Source organism: Chiloscyllium plagiosum, chromosome 9, assembly GCF_004010195.1.
Source record: "Chiloscyllium plagiosum isolate BGI_BamShark_2017 chromosome 9, ASM401019v2, whole genome shotgun sequence".
In the NCBI taxonomy this organism is placed as follows: Eukaryota; Metazoa; Chordata; class Chondrichthyes; order Orectolobiformes; family Hemiscylliidae; genus Chiloscyllium; species Chiloscyllium plagiosum.
In genome coordinates, this window is record NC_057718.1 from 104080592 (window position 1) to 104095434 (window position 14843).

Here is a 14843-nt window from a genome sequence, read left to right on the forward strand (position 1 = left end):
AAACTGCGCGAGTCAGGTTATCGTGGACTAAGGAAGAGTCCTCCAGGATTATGGTCCAGCCACAGTGAAGGAACAGTGATGTATTTCCATATTAGGATGATGTGGGGCTTGGAGAGGAACACATACGGGCTGGTGTTCTCGATTATTTGAAAAAGTAAATCACAGCATTGAACATGAAACTTAGAAATCGAGTGGCTCAGTGGTTAGCACTGCTGCCTCACAGTGCCAGGGACCTGGGTTTGATTCCAATCATGGGTGACTGTCTGTGTGGAGTTTGCACATTCTCCCCATGTCTGTGTGGGTTCCTCCGGGTAATCCACTTCCCATCCACAATTCAAAGATGTGCAGGTTAGCATGGATTGACCATGGAAAATACAGGGATAGGGTGAATCTGGATTGGATGCTCTTTGGAAGGTCAGTGTGGATGCGATGGACAGAATGGCCTGTTTCCACACTATAGGCATTCTATGATCTTCAAGAACCAGTCCCAAATATAAACCTGTCTCACTCTTCTCAGGAAATCTTTCTCATCCTAATGGACAGAACGTATTGAGTGATATGAGGTACTAACTGTCTTGTATTACATTAGACACTGACACACTGTGATAGCAGTCTCTACCATCTACAAGATATCTGCAAAAAAAGTCACCATTTTTGACTGCACTTTAAACCCAACAGCAATACGTTTCATGTAGTTAAACAGCCAGATGTACTTCCCCTTAGGTCTACCTGAGATTTCACAAGACTCTCTCTTGTAGCTCAGAGGTCATGCAACTAACTATTAAGTATTATATAATAAACATACTCTGTTCAATAGGGACCAAGACTTCTGTAGAAGAGGTTGTGTGGTCTGTGTTGGTGACAGGAAGTAGGACTGGTGACAGTGAATCTGTCCAAAACATCTCAGATGGTATCAGTGGACACAGCCATAACAGTTACAACTGGATGGAGTTAATTTACGGTGGATGTAGTGCCAATCAAGTTTGTCCTGGATGGTGTCGAGCTTCTTGAGTGTTGTTGGAGCTGCACCCATCCAGGGTAATTGGGGAGTATTCCATCACACTCCTGAGTTGTGCTTTATAAATGGTGGGCAGGCTTTGGGGAGTCAGAAGGTGAGTTACTCGCTGCAGGATTCCCAGCCTCTGACCTGCTCTTGAAGTCACTGTGTTTATATGGCTGACCGTAGGTTCCAACATTTGTGAAATGGTTAAGTTCTGGTGCTTAACAGTTAAATGTGTAATTTCAAATTACTTTGCAACTGACAGAGTAACACAGAATGGGTGGACAGTTAAAAGAAAAATGTGAGATCACTAACAAATCCATCTCGTACACAAGCTGTCAACTTCGCTTCAAAGATGCATGGGCTACAAACTGCTGGCTCCATATTCGTTACTTAATTTGTATCCCATCCTCGAAATTTGCCTTGAATCAACGTGAGTAACTTTTATTTCTGACATTGTGTGACGCTAATTATTGTATGCCAGTCAATAACAGGCTTCAGAACTCAGTAAAAATGCTCTTTTTAGTATGTTGTTTTTCAGCTGTCAATCATTCAAACAGCTACAAGTCAAAGGGAACATCTGACAATATCTGGACTCTTCACTGGTGTCATAAAAAGATTCAATTCCACATTAATGCAAATTTCCACTAAAAGTTACAAAGTACCTTTTTGAAGGAGTATTATCTGGTGTGTAAGGCAAAGTATGGTTTGTTCGCATGAACTTACAAAATAAGAACAGGATGTGCATCATTTGGCCCCCCTCAAGCCAACTCTGTTCTCCAATAAAATGGTGACTGCGATAGGGTTAGTGTTAGCCGTCTCTCTCACACACGTCCCTGATAACCTCTGACTTGCATCAATGTTGATACTGCGGTGAGTTGTGCTGGCCCCTGTATCACACCCATTGACCATCTGTAAACCTAAACTGTGTCTTCGTGCCCTGCCTCGAGCTCGGTCCCATCGTCATCCAAGAGTTCTCCATGATGAGCGAGCCGCGCCCATCAGTGAAAACAATAAAAAATCCAAACCTGCACACAGCTTCCCACAGCTGCATTGTTAGGGAGGCAGTGGAATAGTGGTAATGTTGTTGTCTTATTTCCCCTCAAAGCCCTCCTTAGGTCCTGGGAACATAGGTCCAAACCCCTCTCTGGCAGCAGGTAGAATTTAAGATCAACTTTTTAGAAAATTAAACCTGGAATTATAAAGTCAGCTCAGTAATCCAACAGTGAATTCATGGATTAAAAAAACAGTCCAGTTCACAAATGCTGTTTAATCACTAATGCTCTTTAGAGAATCCTTACTGGCTCTTGTTTGGCCAGGGTCTGAAAGGGTTAATACTGAGCTGTGCCTTTAGCACCACCCACCATGATGACATCATGGGGAGTGATGATTTGTTCTGGCTCCTAGCTCTTATGTTCTTATGGTATTTCTCCCTCCCACTGAATCCAGAGAATGTGGTGAAGGTACTGCTGGTGGAATCTCTCCAGTTCTTTTATTTGTCACCGAAACACAGTCCGTGTCTCACTGCAGTTCATTAGTGTGGGCCCTTCAACAGTCATGTACATTCAGACTTCTGAACAGATGCTGGATTCCTTCTCAAAGCCATCCCTACGCTCAGGCAAAACTCCTGCAAAAGGAACCTTGATGGGTTGGACACGGTGTCCGGAAGTTGGAAAGTCACTCTGCCCCCAGGTCCATTTCTGTCAACTCTCACCTGACCAATGTCCCAAGGGCAGGCAAAGAAAACTATAGAAAGACTCATCAAAAATGACATTAATTTGTCCACCAAAGTGTGTCCAAATGCCTTAACATTGAGGCAGGGCTGTGATAGAGAAGAAAGGGAAAGAAAGCAAATCCTGTATGCAGGTTCCACGTTCCCATGCGGGACATCCTGCCCCATGTATCTAAAGGTCTAGGGTTTGACAATTGGCCTCATCAGTCACATGAAGACGCACAGCAGAAACTCATAACCCTGAGCAGAAGTCATTCTTGAATCAAGGGACAGTTAAAGACAATATTTCCAGGTGTTATCATTTCTATCTGGGTGGGTTCCCTGCTTGTATCGCTGTGGTAGTGATCCTACCTCTAGACTGGGAGGTTTGGGTTCAAGTCCCACTTGTTCCAGAGGTGTGAAATAACATCTCTGAACAAGTTGATTAGAAAAACAAGTTAAATAAAATAAAAATTTAATTACTCTCTGGAAGTGGGCTCTTCCAGTGCAGTGGCAATGTCCATACCTCTAGGCTAGTAGACCCAGGTTCAAGTCTCATATGCTTTGAAGGTGTGTCATAACATCTCTGAGCAGATTGATTAAAAAGTGCTTAATTTCTTTGCTTGATTAGAATATAAAACACTATTAATTTAAATGTTCCTCAACTCACCTTTTTCCGAATTGACCAATAAGAGTGACTATACTCAGGTTTAGTTTGGATTGTGGCTGGATATTTGGTACATATTCCTCATCCCTGAACTCCAGGTTACTTTCTTTCACAGTTAATGTGTGATTCTGTTGATCACAATACTACACATAGCACTAAGTGTGGCCTTGAACGAAATATGCACTAATAAAGTTGGAATATTGTTCTTTTATACGTGGGAGAAAAACAATAATTTCTCACAATTCTGCAGTGGAATTTGTGAAGGGGGGGCAAGCTGGGGAATCGGGGAAGTGTCACTATTTAAAATAAATTCCAAGATTGTTTATTGGTGTTATTAATTTCTCCTGCACTGATTGAAACTTCAAAACCTTAGAAAAATGGGATAATGTTTTACCCTTCAAACGTTGAGATAATTCTGAAACAATATTTGCAGGAAGTATCAGTGATATGGATAAATCGATCAGAGAACAATGAAGAGAAATGTTAACTTATTGTTTTTTTTCTTGTTTAAAACTTACTCTTAAATGATTGTCCAAAGACATCTTGTAAGAAAAGGTCACTGTCTTTAACTTTCCTTTGATACATGAAAAGGCTTTGAGCAGCTGGATGCATTGCCTTGATTAATCTGCATGTCGATAGCAGGCAGTCCGGGCCACAGACTTCAGATTAGGGATATTCCACTGAGCGCTAATAGACTCGGAGAACAAAACACGAGTATCAATCATGCCCTTTTTTTCCAGTCAGTGAATCCTCAGCCCAGGTCCTATTGATGAGCGACTGGAATAATACCGAAATGCAATTTAAGATCAATTCTTCCTGGTTATGCTGCAACTCAGAGTGAACAAAGGAGAAACTGTAGAATTAAAACCAACGAAAGTCAGTGAGTGGGAAGAGAGGGGAGTGGATTAGCCTGAGGTGTAGTAATATACAGCAAGTTTAACTGAAAATAGGAATCCCCAGCTGGGATCAAACCAGTGGTGATTTGTACTCTAACTTCAGGGGATGTGTTCACAACTGTCGGATACTGTAAGCAGTAGCTGAACAGCTTGTTTCAGCAGAATGCTATGTTTCCTACCAGGACAAAGTGAAGTTCCCATAATTTACCAAGGCACTGACAGAAAGGCCTGGTTGTGTGGGTCCACTACTCCCCCTCTGTCCTATCTTGACCAGTCTCTCACGTTCAGCAACACACCTAGAAATCATCTGCATATCGAGAAATTGCAGCCGTGCTGTTAATAAAACAAAAAGTGACCAGGATATTCTGTTACAACAGTTCTTGAATTATGCATAAATACTGAGCTTGGAGTCTTCATCCTCACTGAGTCAGGAATTTCATAAACATCAAATTAATATCTCTGCATTAGCAGAACACATTTGTCACAATTTTGTAATGTTAGCACAGCCATGTAGCTCCTGATGTGGTGTACCATAAGAGATGTATAGATGTCCTTACTTGAGGAGGGATGAAGTCATATTGCCCGCAGTTCAGAGGTTCACTAGATTGATTCCAGAGATGGTGGGTTCTGAAGAGAGATTGATCAGTTTAAGCCGATACTCTCTGGAGTTCAGAAGAATGAGAGGAAATCTAACTGAGGGATATAAGATGCCAAAGGGGATTGACAAGGTAGACATAGAGAAGATGTTCCCCCTTGTGGGGCAATCTCGAACAAGAGGTAGCAGGTTTTAAACAGAGATGAGAAGGAATTACTTCCTTCAAAGGGTCATGAATCTGTGGAATTCACTCCTCCAGAGGGCGGTGGATGTTAGGACATTGAGTAAATTTAAAGAGGAGGCAGATTTCTCAGTAATGGGTTAAAGAGTCATGGAGAGCGGGCAGGGTAGTGGAGCTGAGGCCGAGATTAGATCAGCCCTGATCGTATTAAAAGGCAGAGCAGGCTCAAGGAGCTGAATGGCCTACTCCTCCTCCTAGCTCTTATGGTTCTGAGAATATTTCCAATCCTTCTTGATGAACAGAGATTCTCTTCTGCCAAGGTCCCCAGACCTTAAATGAAGGAAACCGTACAATTCTTTGTTGTATTTTCTCATTGACTTCTGTTCCAGTGCACTCTGTCATTCAAGAATTTCCAATCCATTTTCATCAAGAACATAGATTTCCTCCAAATTTCAATCACTAATACTTGGAATGGAGAGATTAAATTTGTAAAAAATTATTCTTCTCTTGCACCTCTTCCTGGGACCAGTTAGTCTGATCCCACAGGATATTGAGCTGTGAACACATTTGGTGGAGGATTCTTACACATCCCCATCAACAAAGATTTATCTAGACTGATGTAGAGGACTGAACTTTGGATCTCGCCAAATAGCGAGTCCTGAAAATGCCTTCACTGTATTAAGATCAGGTAAGGGCTGCACTCACTCAGATAAATGAGCATCAATGGACTTCATTGAGTGTATGACTATACACAAGAGACGCTAGGCAAGGTACCGTTGGACACATTCAGCTCCTGAATCCATCTGATCTCATATCGTTGATGATATACCCATTCTGCTATACCTCCACCCACTGCACTCTCTTTAACCAGGATCATTGAGCTGCACAGTTAACCATTAATATTCAACCACTAATAGTTTTCTCTTTATTCTCTCATTCCCCCATTAATCTATTTTCCATGCAAGGTATAAACTCAAACCGGGTTTGCGGCTCTGTCAGGGGGTGCTGTCTTTTGGATGGAGGTATGTAAATATAAGCCAGCACTATCCTGTCATGTGGAGGTAGGATTCCATCACAATACTTTGACTGAAGAACAGGGATGTTTTTCTCAGTGTTCTGGTCAATATTTCTCACTGCCTGTCATGCGGGCATTGGGAGCAATGCTGTCTCCAATCCTGATGGAATGACTGGTGTTAGGAATATGGCGAACTGGTCAAAGCTTGTTTAAAAAACACAGAAACATCGAAGATAGGAGCAGGACCACGCCATTCAGCCCTTCAAGCCTGCTCCGCCATCCAATCAGATCACGGCTGATAATCCAACTCAGTCCCCTGTTCCCACTTTCTCCCCATAGCCTTTGATCCCTTTAGACCCAAGAACTCTACCTAACTCCTTGAAAACATTCAATGCTTTGGCCTCAACCTCTTTCCATAAGATAGAATTCTGTAATAGGATGGAGGTTTATACAAATGATGGTACTTAATTATGTCTTGATGATGGAGCTGGTCCTTCTATTGTGTATTGTATTGTGTTCAGTTAAAGCTGACTGGTATTCACTCAGATGTCACTGCAGGCAGTGTACTATGGCAGAAGTAGGCAGATTCTTGTTAGACAGGGGAATCAGAGATTCTCAGGGATAAAAAGGAACCCAGATAGATCAACCAGGATCTTATCGAATGAAGGAGCAGATTTGAAGGGTTGAGTGGCCCTAGTTCTGTTCCTGGTTTGTATATTCGAAGGTAAAGGGAGATACTGCACTTTCTATAAAGTGAATAACAAAATGTACACATTCAAACACTGATCAACTCATTACACTCTGCCAATAAAACCAGACAAAAGGAAAGAGAGCATGGCACAGCCTGATTGCCCACATCTCTACGGAGAAGGCCTGGTGATTTGAGAGTTCCTCAACCACGGTCCATGGTACAGTTTTATAATGGGGCAGGTCCTTAAGGATAGCCTGAGAGGATCCCTAAACATATCAAACATCCCCATTGACTCATGAGAGTCACCAGCTCATGACTCACCAAAATGGAGAATCTGGAAAAGCAGCAAACACACTGGGAGAGTTTGTCAGGAAAGTACAGAGACAATGCTGAGACATTGAAGATAGCACACAAACCTCCAAACAACCTTTTAGCCCCACTATCCCCACGTAGGAAGGAGACTGTAGGTCACTTGTTAGACTTAGCAACCATCTCCGAACACATTGAACCGGAAGCAAATCATTCCTGATCCTGAGGGCGAGCCGGGGATAGAGAGTGGATGACGATGCAGTTCAGGTGCCAGGACTTCCGAGCCCTCAAGATCCTGGATTCAAACCCCACTCCAGGAACTGAGCAACTCAAACCCTAAGGCTGATGTTCCAATGCAGTACTGAGGGAGCACTGCACTGTCTGCTTGTTCAGATCCACGTAAAGATCCCATAGCAGCACCTTAAAGAACAGCTGGAGAGTTCTCCCTGGTCACCTGTGAACCTATCCCTCAAACAGCATCACCAAAACAGAGTAACTGCTTAGTATCCCATTGTTAACCACATTTACAGTAGAATGTTTGGTATTACAGTCTGTGATGTCCATGGAGCAAAGGTCAAATCTGACACACTTAGCCCTATTCGGAATCATTTGCGAACCATCGATGTTAACTGGCCACCCTGTGCTAACAAGCTATGAAAATAAAATTGGAATGAAATAGCGAACGTTATTCAAAGCTGGTTCGATATGTTATAAATTAAATTTAAGTATTAAGGTAGAGGTTCAGCAGTCATGAGGAAGGTATATATTGTAACAATAAGGTGCTAGTGACTCAAGAGGTTTGTGCATCTGTTTCTATTGTTATTCTAACTGAAATATGTCACCAGTGGAATGGAATTTCTTTTCCTTATATACTTTAAGGTCTGAATTTGTATTATTTATCCAGGAGGAATCTGAATCTGTTAGCAATATGTCGTGATTGTATAAATAAAATGAGCATCTTGTAATTCCGTTCTGTAAAATATAATGCAAGCCTTCCTTTGCTCAGGTGCAGGGTAGACAAGCTTATAGGTGTAGGGAGCGCTGGGGCTAAGTTGGGGGAAGGGGAGTAGTGGGTTAAAGGCCAGAGGTGAAATAATCAGAAATGCTCATCTATTGCATAGATCATCAAACAGAGAGTCCATCAAAGGAGCCAGTAGAGCATGGGGGAAATTAATCAGCTCTGGCCACAATGTTTAGCCAGGGTTGATTATACACTGAGAGTCAGAGCAAGAGATGACATGACAGAGAAACAAATGTAATGGGAGCTCAGCCTGACAAAGGCAAGGAGACAGATCAATTTGCAATATTCCTGTTTCTGTGTTCAGGCCATAAAGGCAAACACTAACAGTCACTCCCTCTGAACGCGGCAAATCAATAAACATCAGTATGAAAGAAGTAAGTTCCTCATTGTACTGAGTACCCGGGGGCTTTCGAGACTGCTCTGAGCTCGCGATGAGTCCCTCTGGCCCTTGACATGTCTGTTCTCACCTGTTTGCTGCCATCTCCCTGATCTTCAGATCAAGCAGCAATGCCTACCCACTCCCACCCCCCCACTGGAAAACAAGCTGCAAGGTGGTTTCAAAACTGTCATCTTAAATGGCACTGAAATGAAGAGGTTATTAATAAATAAAAGTTAGTGCCTAATGAGATATAACTACATTAAAGATCATTTTGGGTAGACATGGTATGCCGGGATATGGGGAAAAAGTGGAGATTGGCACTCGGTAATAGAACAGACACAAATGGCCGAACAGCCTTTTTCTGTGCTGTACAAACTTTATGATTCCGTGACTTGCTATTTGTTGAACTTTTGAGTTTAATGTTTGATCTATTCTAGCTGCAACTCCAAACGTTATGTCATAATGAAACCGAATGCACATCGACAGAGCTCAGTCAACATTTCCTTCTTTCCTGGTGGGGTCATGTGCTTACTATAGAAATCCCTGTGTGTGTTTGTGGATAATCTGTGTGTTTTCACATTGCAAACACCCCAGTTTGACTGCCAGCCAGAAGCTCAACAATCTACACTGCAGAAATTCACCAAAGATCCTCAGACAGCACCTTCTAAACACACCCATTCCATCCAGAAGGACAAGGGCAGCAGATACATGGGAACACCACCCCCTGAAAATTCCCCTCTGATTCACTCACCGTCCTGATTTGGAAATATATCGGCGTTCCTTCAGTGTCACTGGGGCAAAATCCTGGAATCCCCTCCCTAAGGGCAGTGTGGGTCAACCCACAGCACATGGATTGTAGCGGTTCAAGAAGGGAGCTCGTGATCACTTTCTCAAAGGTAACTAGGGTAGGGGTGATGAATGCTGGCCTGATCACCAGTTGGTGAGGTTTTAGTCAGACAGAAGAGGAAGCTCACTAAAGATTTACAGTTATCCCCCAGCCCTCATTCTCGAAAAGCAGAGGATGAGCAGCCACACCCTCCCACCCTCCTCCCCCCTCCCTCCCTCACCCATCGCCTCCTCCTCCTCAACCCTGTCCCACAAAGGCTGACCTGAGTCTCTTTGTGGATCAGACTGATTGGACTGAATGGAAAACTGGAGACAAAACAGAAGAACAGATTTAAGCTTCTGCATTCCTCTCACCCCATCCCAGAGGTGCGGCTCCCATTGGCATGCTGTTCCATAGGGAACAATGTTGGGAACGCTGCTATTCCTGGTTTCTGGTAGCAGCTATCCTGTCCCTTTGCAGTGACTTGATGCTAACCTATGCTTTGGCGCGTGCCCCCTAGAGGTGACTTTGACAATAGACGCCAAATTGAAAATACTTCAGGCTCGCAATTCCTTTTTTGTTAAAATTACTGAAACAACTTCTTCTTCCACCTTTTGAGGCCCAGAGCTCCAGACCACAACAGCTCTTGGAGCAAAGATGTTCCCCCTCAGCCCCTCCTCGAGATCTTTCTCCTGGTGGATTTCCGTCTCTAGTCTCTGGTTATGGACCCATTCACCAAAGGCCAGACGCTTTCTGTCTCCATCATCAAACCCTCTCAGCATTTTTAAAATCTCCGTGAGGTCGCCCTTCTCTATTCCAAGGAGAATAGTCCAAATTTTTCCAACCTCTCCCAAAAACTGCAGTCTCCCTCACCTTTGCCAACATCTGGGAAACCTCCTTGAGACCCCTTCTAACTTTTTAAAATATACTTTCTGATGTCAGTATGAGTAAGCCACATTGGGCAAAACCAGAAAAAAGCAACACAATTGTAAAAATTAAATTGTAAGGTAGTTTTCCACAAGGGGAACTCCTCTTTCGAACAAACAATGCAAGGATGTATCTTTCTAGCACACTGATTCCCAAAGTAACATCACATGCTTCAAAATTGCAGGCTCCTGCAATGAAAGGAACACTTGCAATGCTGTAGCGCCGCTCATAAGCTCAGAGCAGTTCAAAGTGCTTTACTTTCTGAATTGCAGTAGCAATGCAATTACAATTCACAAGGGGTTAATTCTGCAGAAGAAAACTCCCTCATAAATCTCATTTTAACTCATCGCATCTTCTTTCTTGAGATGTGAGTGTTGCTGGCAAGGCTCATCCCTAATTGACCTTAAACCGAATGTCTCGTTCAGCCATTTCAGAGGGCAGTTGAAATTCAACCACATTACTGCGTGCCTGGAGTCACGTGTTGCCCAGATCAGGTAAGGATAGTTGATTTCCTTTCCTAAAAGACATTAATGAATGAGATGGGTTTTCGAGCAATGATAGTTTCATGATCACCCCAATTTTAAAGTCCAGGTCTATTAATGATTTCAAATAGGACTTGAACTATAGAAGACTTTAGAAAGATGAGGTGGGATCTCATAGAAATGCATAAAATCCTGATGGGACTGGACAAGCTAGATGGGGGAAGAATGTTCCTGATGTTGGAGAAGTCCACAGTCTAAGAATAAGGGGTAAGCTATTCAGGACTGAGATGTGGAGGAAGTTTGTCACTCAGAGAAGCTGTTGGGGCCAGTTCATTAGATATATTCAAGAGGGAGCTGGATTGGCCCTTGTGGCTAAGGGGACCAAGGGGGATGGAGAGGAAGTGGGAATGGGGACGCTAAGATTGCATGATCAGCCACAATCATATTGAATGGTGGTGCAGGCTGGAAGGGCCAAATGGCCTATTCCTGCATCTATTGTCTATGTTTCTATGAGCCCATATTGTCAGAGCATTAACTTAAGGCTCTAGATTACTAGTGGAAGTCAACTTTCTCTTTGACTTTGAAGTCAGTGAATTGTGAATTAATTCTTAACCTTAGGCTTTGTGACTTTGTTGGCAAACAGCCCACTTAATTGCACCAAACTATTAATTATGAACTCATTACAGTGCTTCACTTGTAAGTGAAAGGACAAACCAGTAAACCAACTAATGAATTTGTCAAGCGTTCCACACATCACTCCCCAGAAAGCGCTGATAAATAGCAAAGTGTTTATGGAATTTCAACAGCCACACCATCAAGACACACGTTGCAGTACGATGGGGAGCTGTAAAAGATCGGCTTCAGTTCACTGAGGAAGAAAAACCTCATGGTGTAAAAGGATTTATTCTGACCATGCTTCCTTGTAAATGAGTCCAAGCCTCAGAGTGTCATCTTCTTATCATTTGCACTGGAACATCATTTGATGGAGGTTTAAACGAGTCGTCCTGAGGATGAGAAGCGAATGTTGCAATTGCAGCTCAGACAAAACTGTCCTGCTTTAGGGAATGTGTCAGTTTTATGTGAAAAATATTGTTTGATTTCCATGGTTCAAGTGGTAAAGAAAACTGGAACTGAGCAGCAGCTTCCAGGGGTGGGGGGGGAGGGGTAACACACTGGATTCTAGTTAAGATAACAACATTTAAGAAAGTCTGACTGTGAATTTGACAAGTTCATTACATATGTATTGCAGCACAGTCCAGAACAGCAAAAGGACAAATAATGATTTAGAGGGTGATGTGTGGATTTTATCATCCCAGTCTAGACCGTTGGAGATTACCAAACTTGATTTAGACTCATAAACTTGATCAGATGGACAAATGGGGAAAGACCAACAGATTATAGCAGGCAGGGCCTCTGTCAATCCTGACCTCCTTCCTTCCATTGCCAGACTGTCTGCATTCCTTTGACATTTACAGTAATCATTTATCCTCTCGTTATAACAACTGCAGAACCAACTCGATTTTTCAGCCGGTTCCATTTTCCTGCAAAGTACCCTGGAACGGCAGTTACTTTCTTTTGAAAAACAAACTGGCTGTGTCAATTAGATCCAGTGTCAAACTGCTTGACATCTCTGTGAATTTAGCAGGAATACTGTCAAGTAGTACAAACCATGAAATATTATTTCAAACCTTTTTTTTTAGCTGAAATTACTTTGGAAATACTTCAGAAAGCAGTTTCATAATTAATGATGTCGTCAGTACTTGTGACAAGGATGTACATATGGCCTCAAAAATTGGAATATTTTCCTGATTTATCTATGTTCTCCATAAAGACTCCACAGTCTAAACATTACACAGTGTAATATTAACACAGGGCATTGGTATGAAATCGCTTAGCTATTTTATTAATGGCGCCAGCCCACTTAAAAGAAAGACTTGCACTTATATAGCTTCTTTCGGTGCTTTTAGATGTCCCAATGGACTTCACAGCCAGTTTGGTACACTTTGAAGGTTAGTTCAGTTAGCTGGATGGCTGGTTTATGATGCAGAGTCACACTAACAGTGTGGGTTCAATTCCTGCACCAGCTGAGATGACCATGAAGGACCCTTCTTCTCAACCTCTCCTCTCCCCTGAGATGTGGTGACCCTCAGGTTAAACCAACACCAGTCATCTCTCACTCTAACAAGAGAGCAGGACTATGGTGACTTTGACTGTAATCAATTAGATCAAATCAATGTGAATAATAGACATCAGACCTATAATTAACTGGAACATTGAGTACTCAGTCCCTTCATCCAAGTCATAGGTTGAGATTGTTAATATATGAGGCCCTCACAATGATCTCAATTTCAATGTACAGGTTGTTCTGCTATAACACATGTTTCGTTATTACAAATTCACTATAATGCGATTGACAAATCGGGGACACTGTGAACTTATAAAGTGTATGTTGGTTATAACATAATTCTGGCCCCATTACTTTAAATGGTGGTGCTATTACACAGGGGATTGCATGATAAATGGAACTACCACATTACAGCAGAACTGACTGTACTAGGTACAACTTGCTAATATGCAAATAACCCATAGATGTTGACTCTGTGGCTCCAGTTAGTTAACTAATCCTCCATCCATGTTAACATCTTATCCCTTATACCGTGAGTTCTTATCTTGTGTTGTAGCCTTTCATACAGTACTTACCAAAAGTATTTTGGAGATCAAAATACACCATATCTATCTTTTCCCCATTATCAACCATGCTTGTTACTTCCTCAAATAACTAATAAGTTAGTAAAACACAGTCTCCCTTTCAGTAAACCCTGAAGACTCTGCCTGATTGCATTAAGATTTTCTAAATGCCCTGCTGTAACCTCTTTTATAATAGATTCAAGTATTTTCCTAACAGCAGATGTTAAATTAAATGGCCTATAGTTTTCGGCTTTCTATCTCCTACCTTCCTTAAACAGAAGTTTTACGTCTGTAGTTTTCCATGTCAGAACCCAAGACATTTTGGAAGTTTACACCGAATACAGCTATTATCTCATTAGCCATTTCTGTAAAATCCCTGGACCTAAACCATCATCTCAAGAGGATTTGACGTTATTTAGTTGCAACAATTTTCTCAGTACCTTTTCTCCAATGATCATGTTTGTCAAAATAACTTCCTTCCTTTTCTTGAAATTTTTTATACCTTTTACAGTGAAAGTGGATGCAAACCACACAGTTAATGCTTCCCCACATTCATTTCGGCCCCCTCATTAGTTTCCCAATCTCATCCTCCAAAGGTTCAATGTTCACTTTAGCGACTCTTTTCCTTTTTAGTTATTTATAGGAATGATTACTTGCCTGTGTCTATATTTTAAAATAATTTTCTCTCATACTGGATTTCTCTTTCTTATTTTTCTTTAGATGCTGCTATATTATAATCCTGAGATCCAGATCATGTTCTGGGAACCAAGATGTTGAAGTTTGAATTCAATAAAATCTGGAATGAAAAGTCTAACAATGACCATGAAACTGTTTTCATGCTGCCACCCTCACTTGGTCTGGCCTACACAGAGATGTTGGTGGCTTATCCCTATCTTCTGAAATAGTTGTATAAAATACTAAAAATTCTTCAAAATGGAGTGAAACCAAGTAGACCCTGTGGTATTGACCAAAGCATGGTTGATGGGAAATGTTCATCCTGGAGTCCAGTTACCGTGGTGTACCGCAAGAGTCAGTGTTGGTTCCACTGCTGTTCGTCATTTTTATAAACGACCTGGATGAGGGCGTAGAAGGGTGGGTTAGTAAATTTGCAGATGACACTAAGGTCAGTGAAGTTGTGGATAGTGACGAAGGATGTTGTAGATTACAGAGAGACATAGATAAGCTGCAGAGCTGGGCTGAGAGGTGGCAAATGGAGTTTAATGTGAACAAGTGTGAGGTGATTCACTTTGGTCGGAGTAACCGGAATACAAAGTACTGGGCTAATGGTAAGATTCTTAGTAGTATAGATGAATAGAGAGATCTCGGTGTCCAGATACACAGATCCTTGAAAGTTGCAACCCAGGTTGACAGGGTTGTTAAGAAGGCACACAGTGTTTTAGCTTTTATTAATAGAGGGATCGAGTTCTGGAACCATCAGGTTATGCTGCAGCTGTA

General features: G+C 42.0%; 1 long non-coding RNA gene across 1 annotated transcript in view; it reads left to right on the plus strand.

Moving 5' to 3' along the window:
* The window catches only part of LOC122553253, a 45423-nt gene extending 31235 nt beyond the window's left edge, over window positions 1-14188 (plus strand). Inside the window, exon 3 of the long non-coding RNA XR_006312666.1 lies at window positions 14109-14188. This is a non-coding gene — a long non-coding RNA (uncharacterized LOC122553253). The remainder of the gene's footprint in view (window positions 1-14108) is intronic.
* The last annotated feature ends 655 nt before the right edge of the window (window positions 14189-14843 follow it).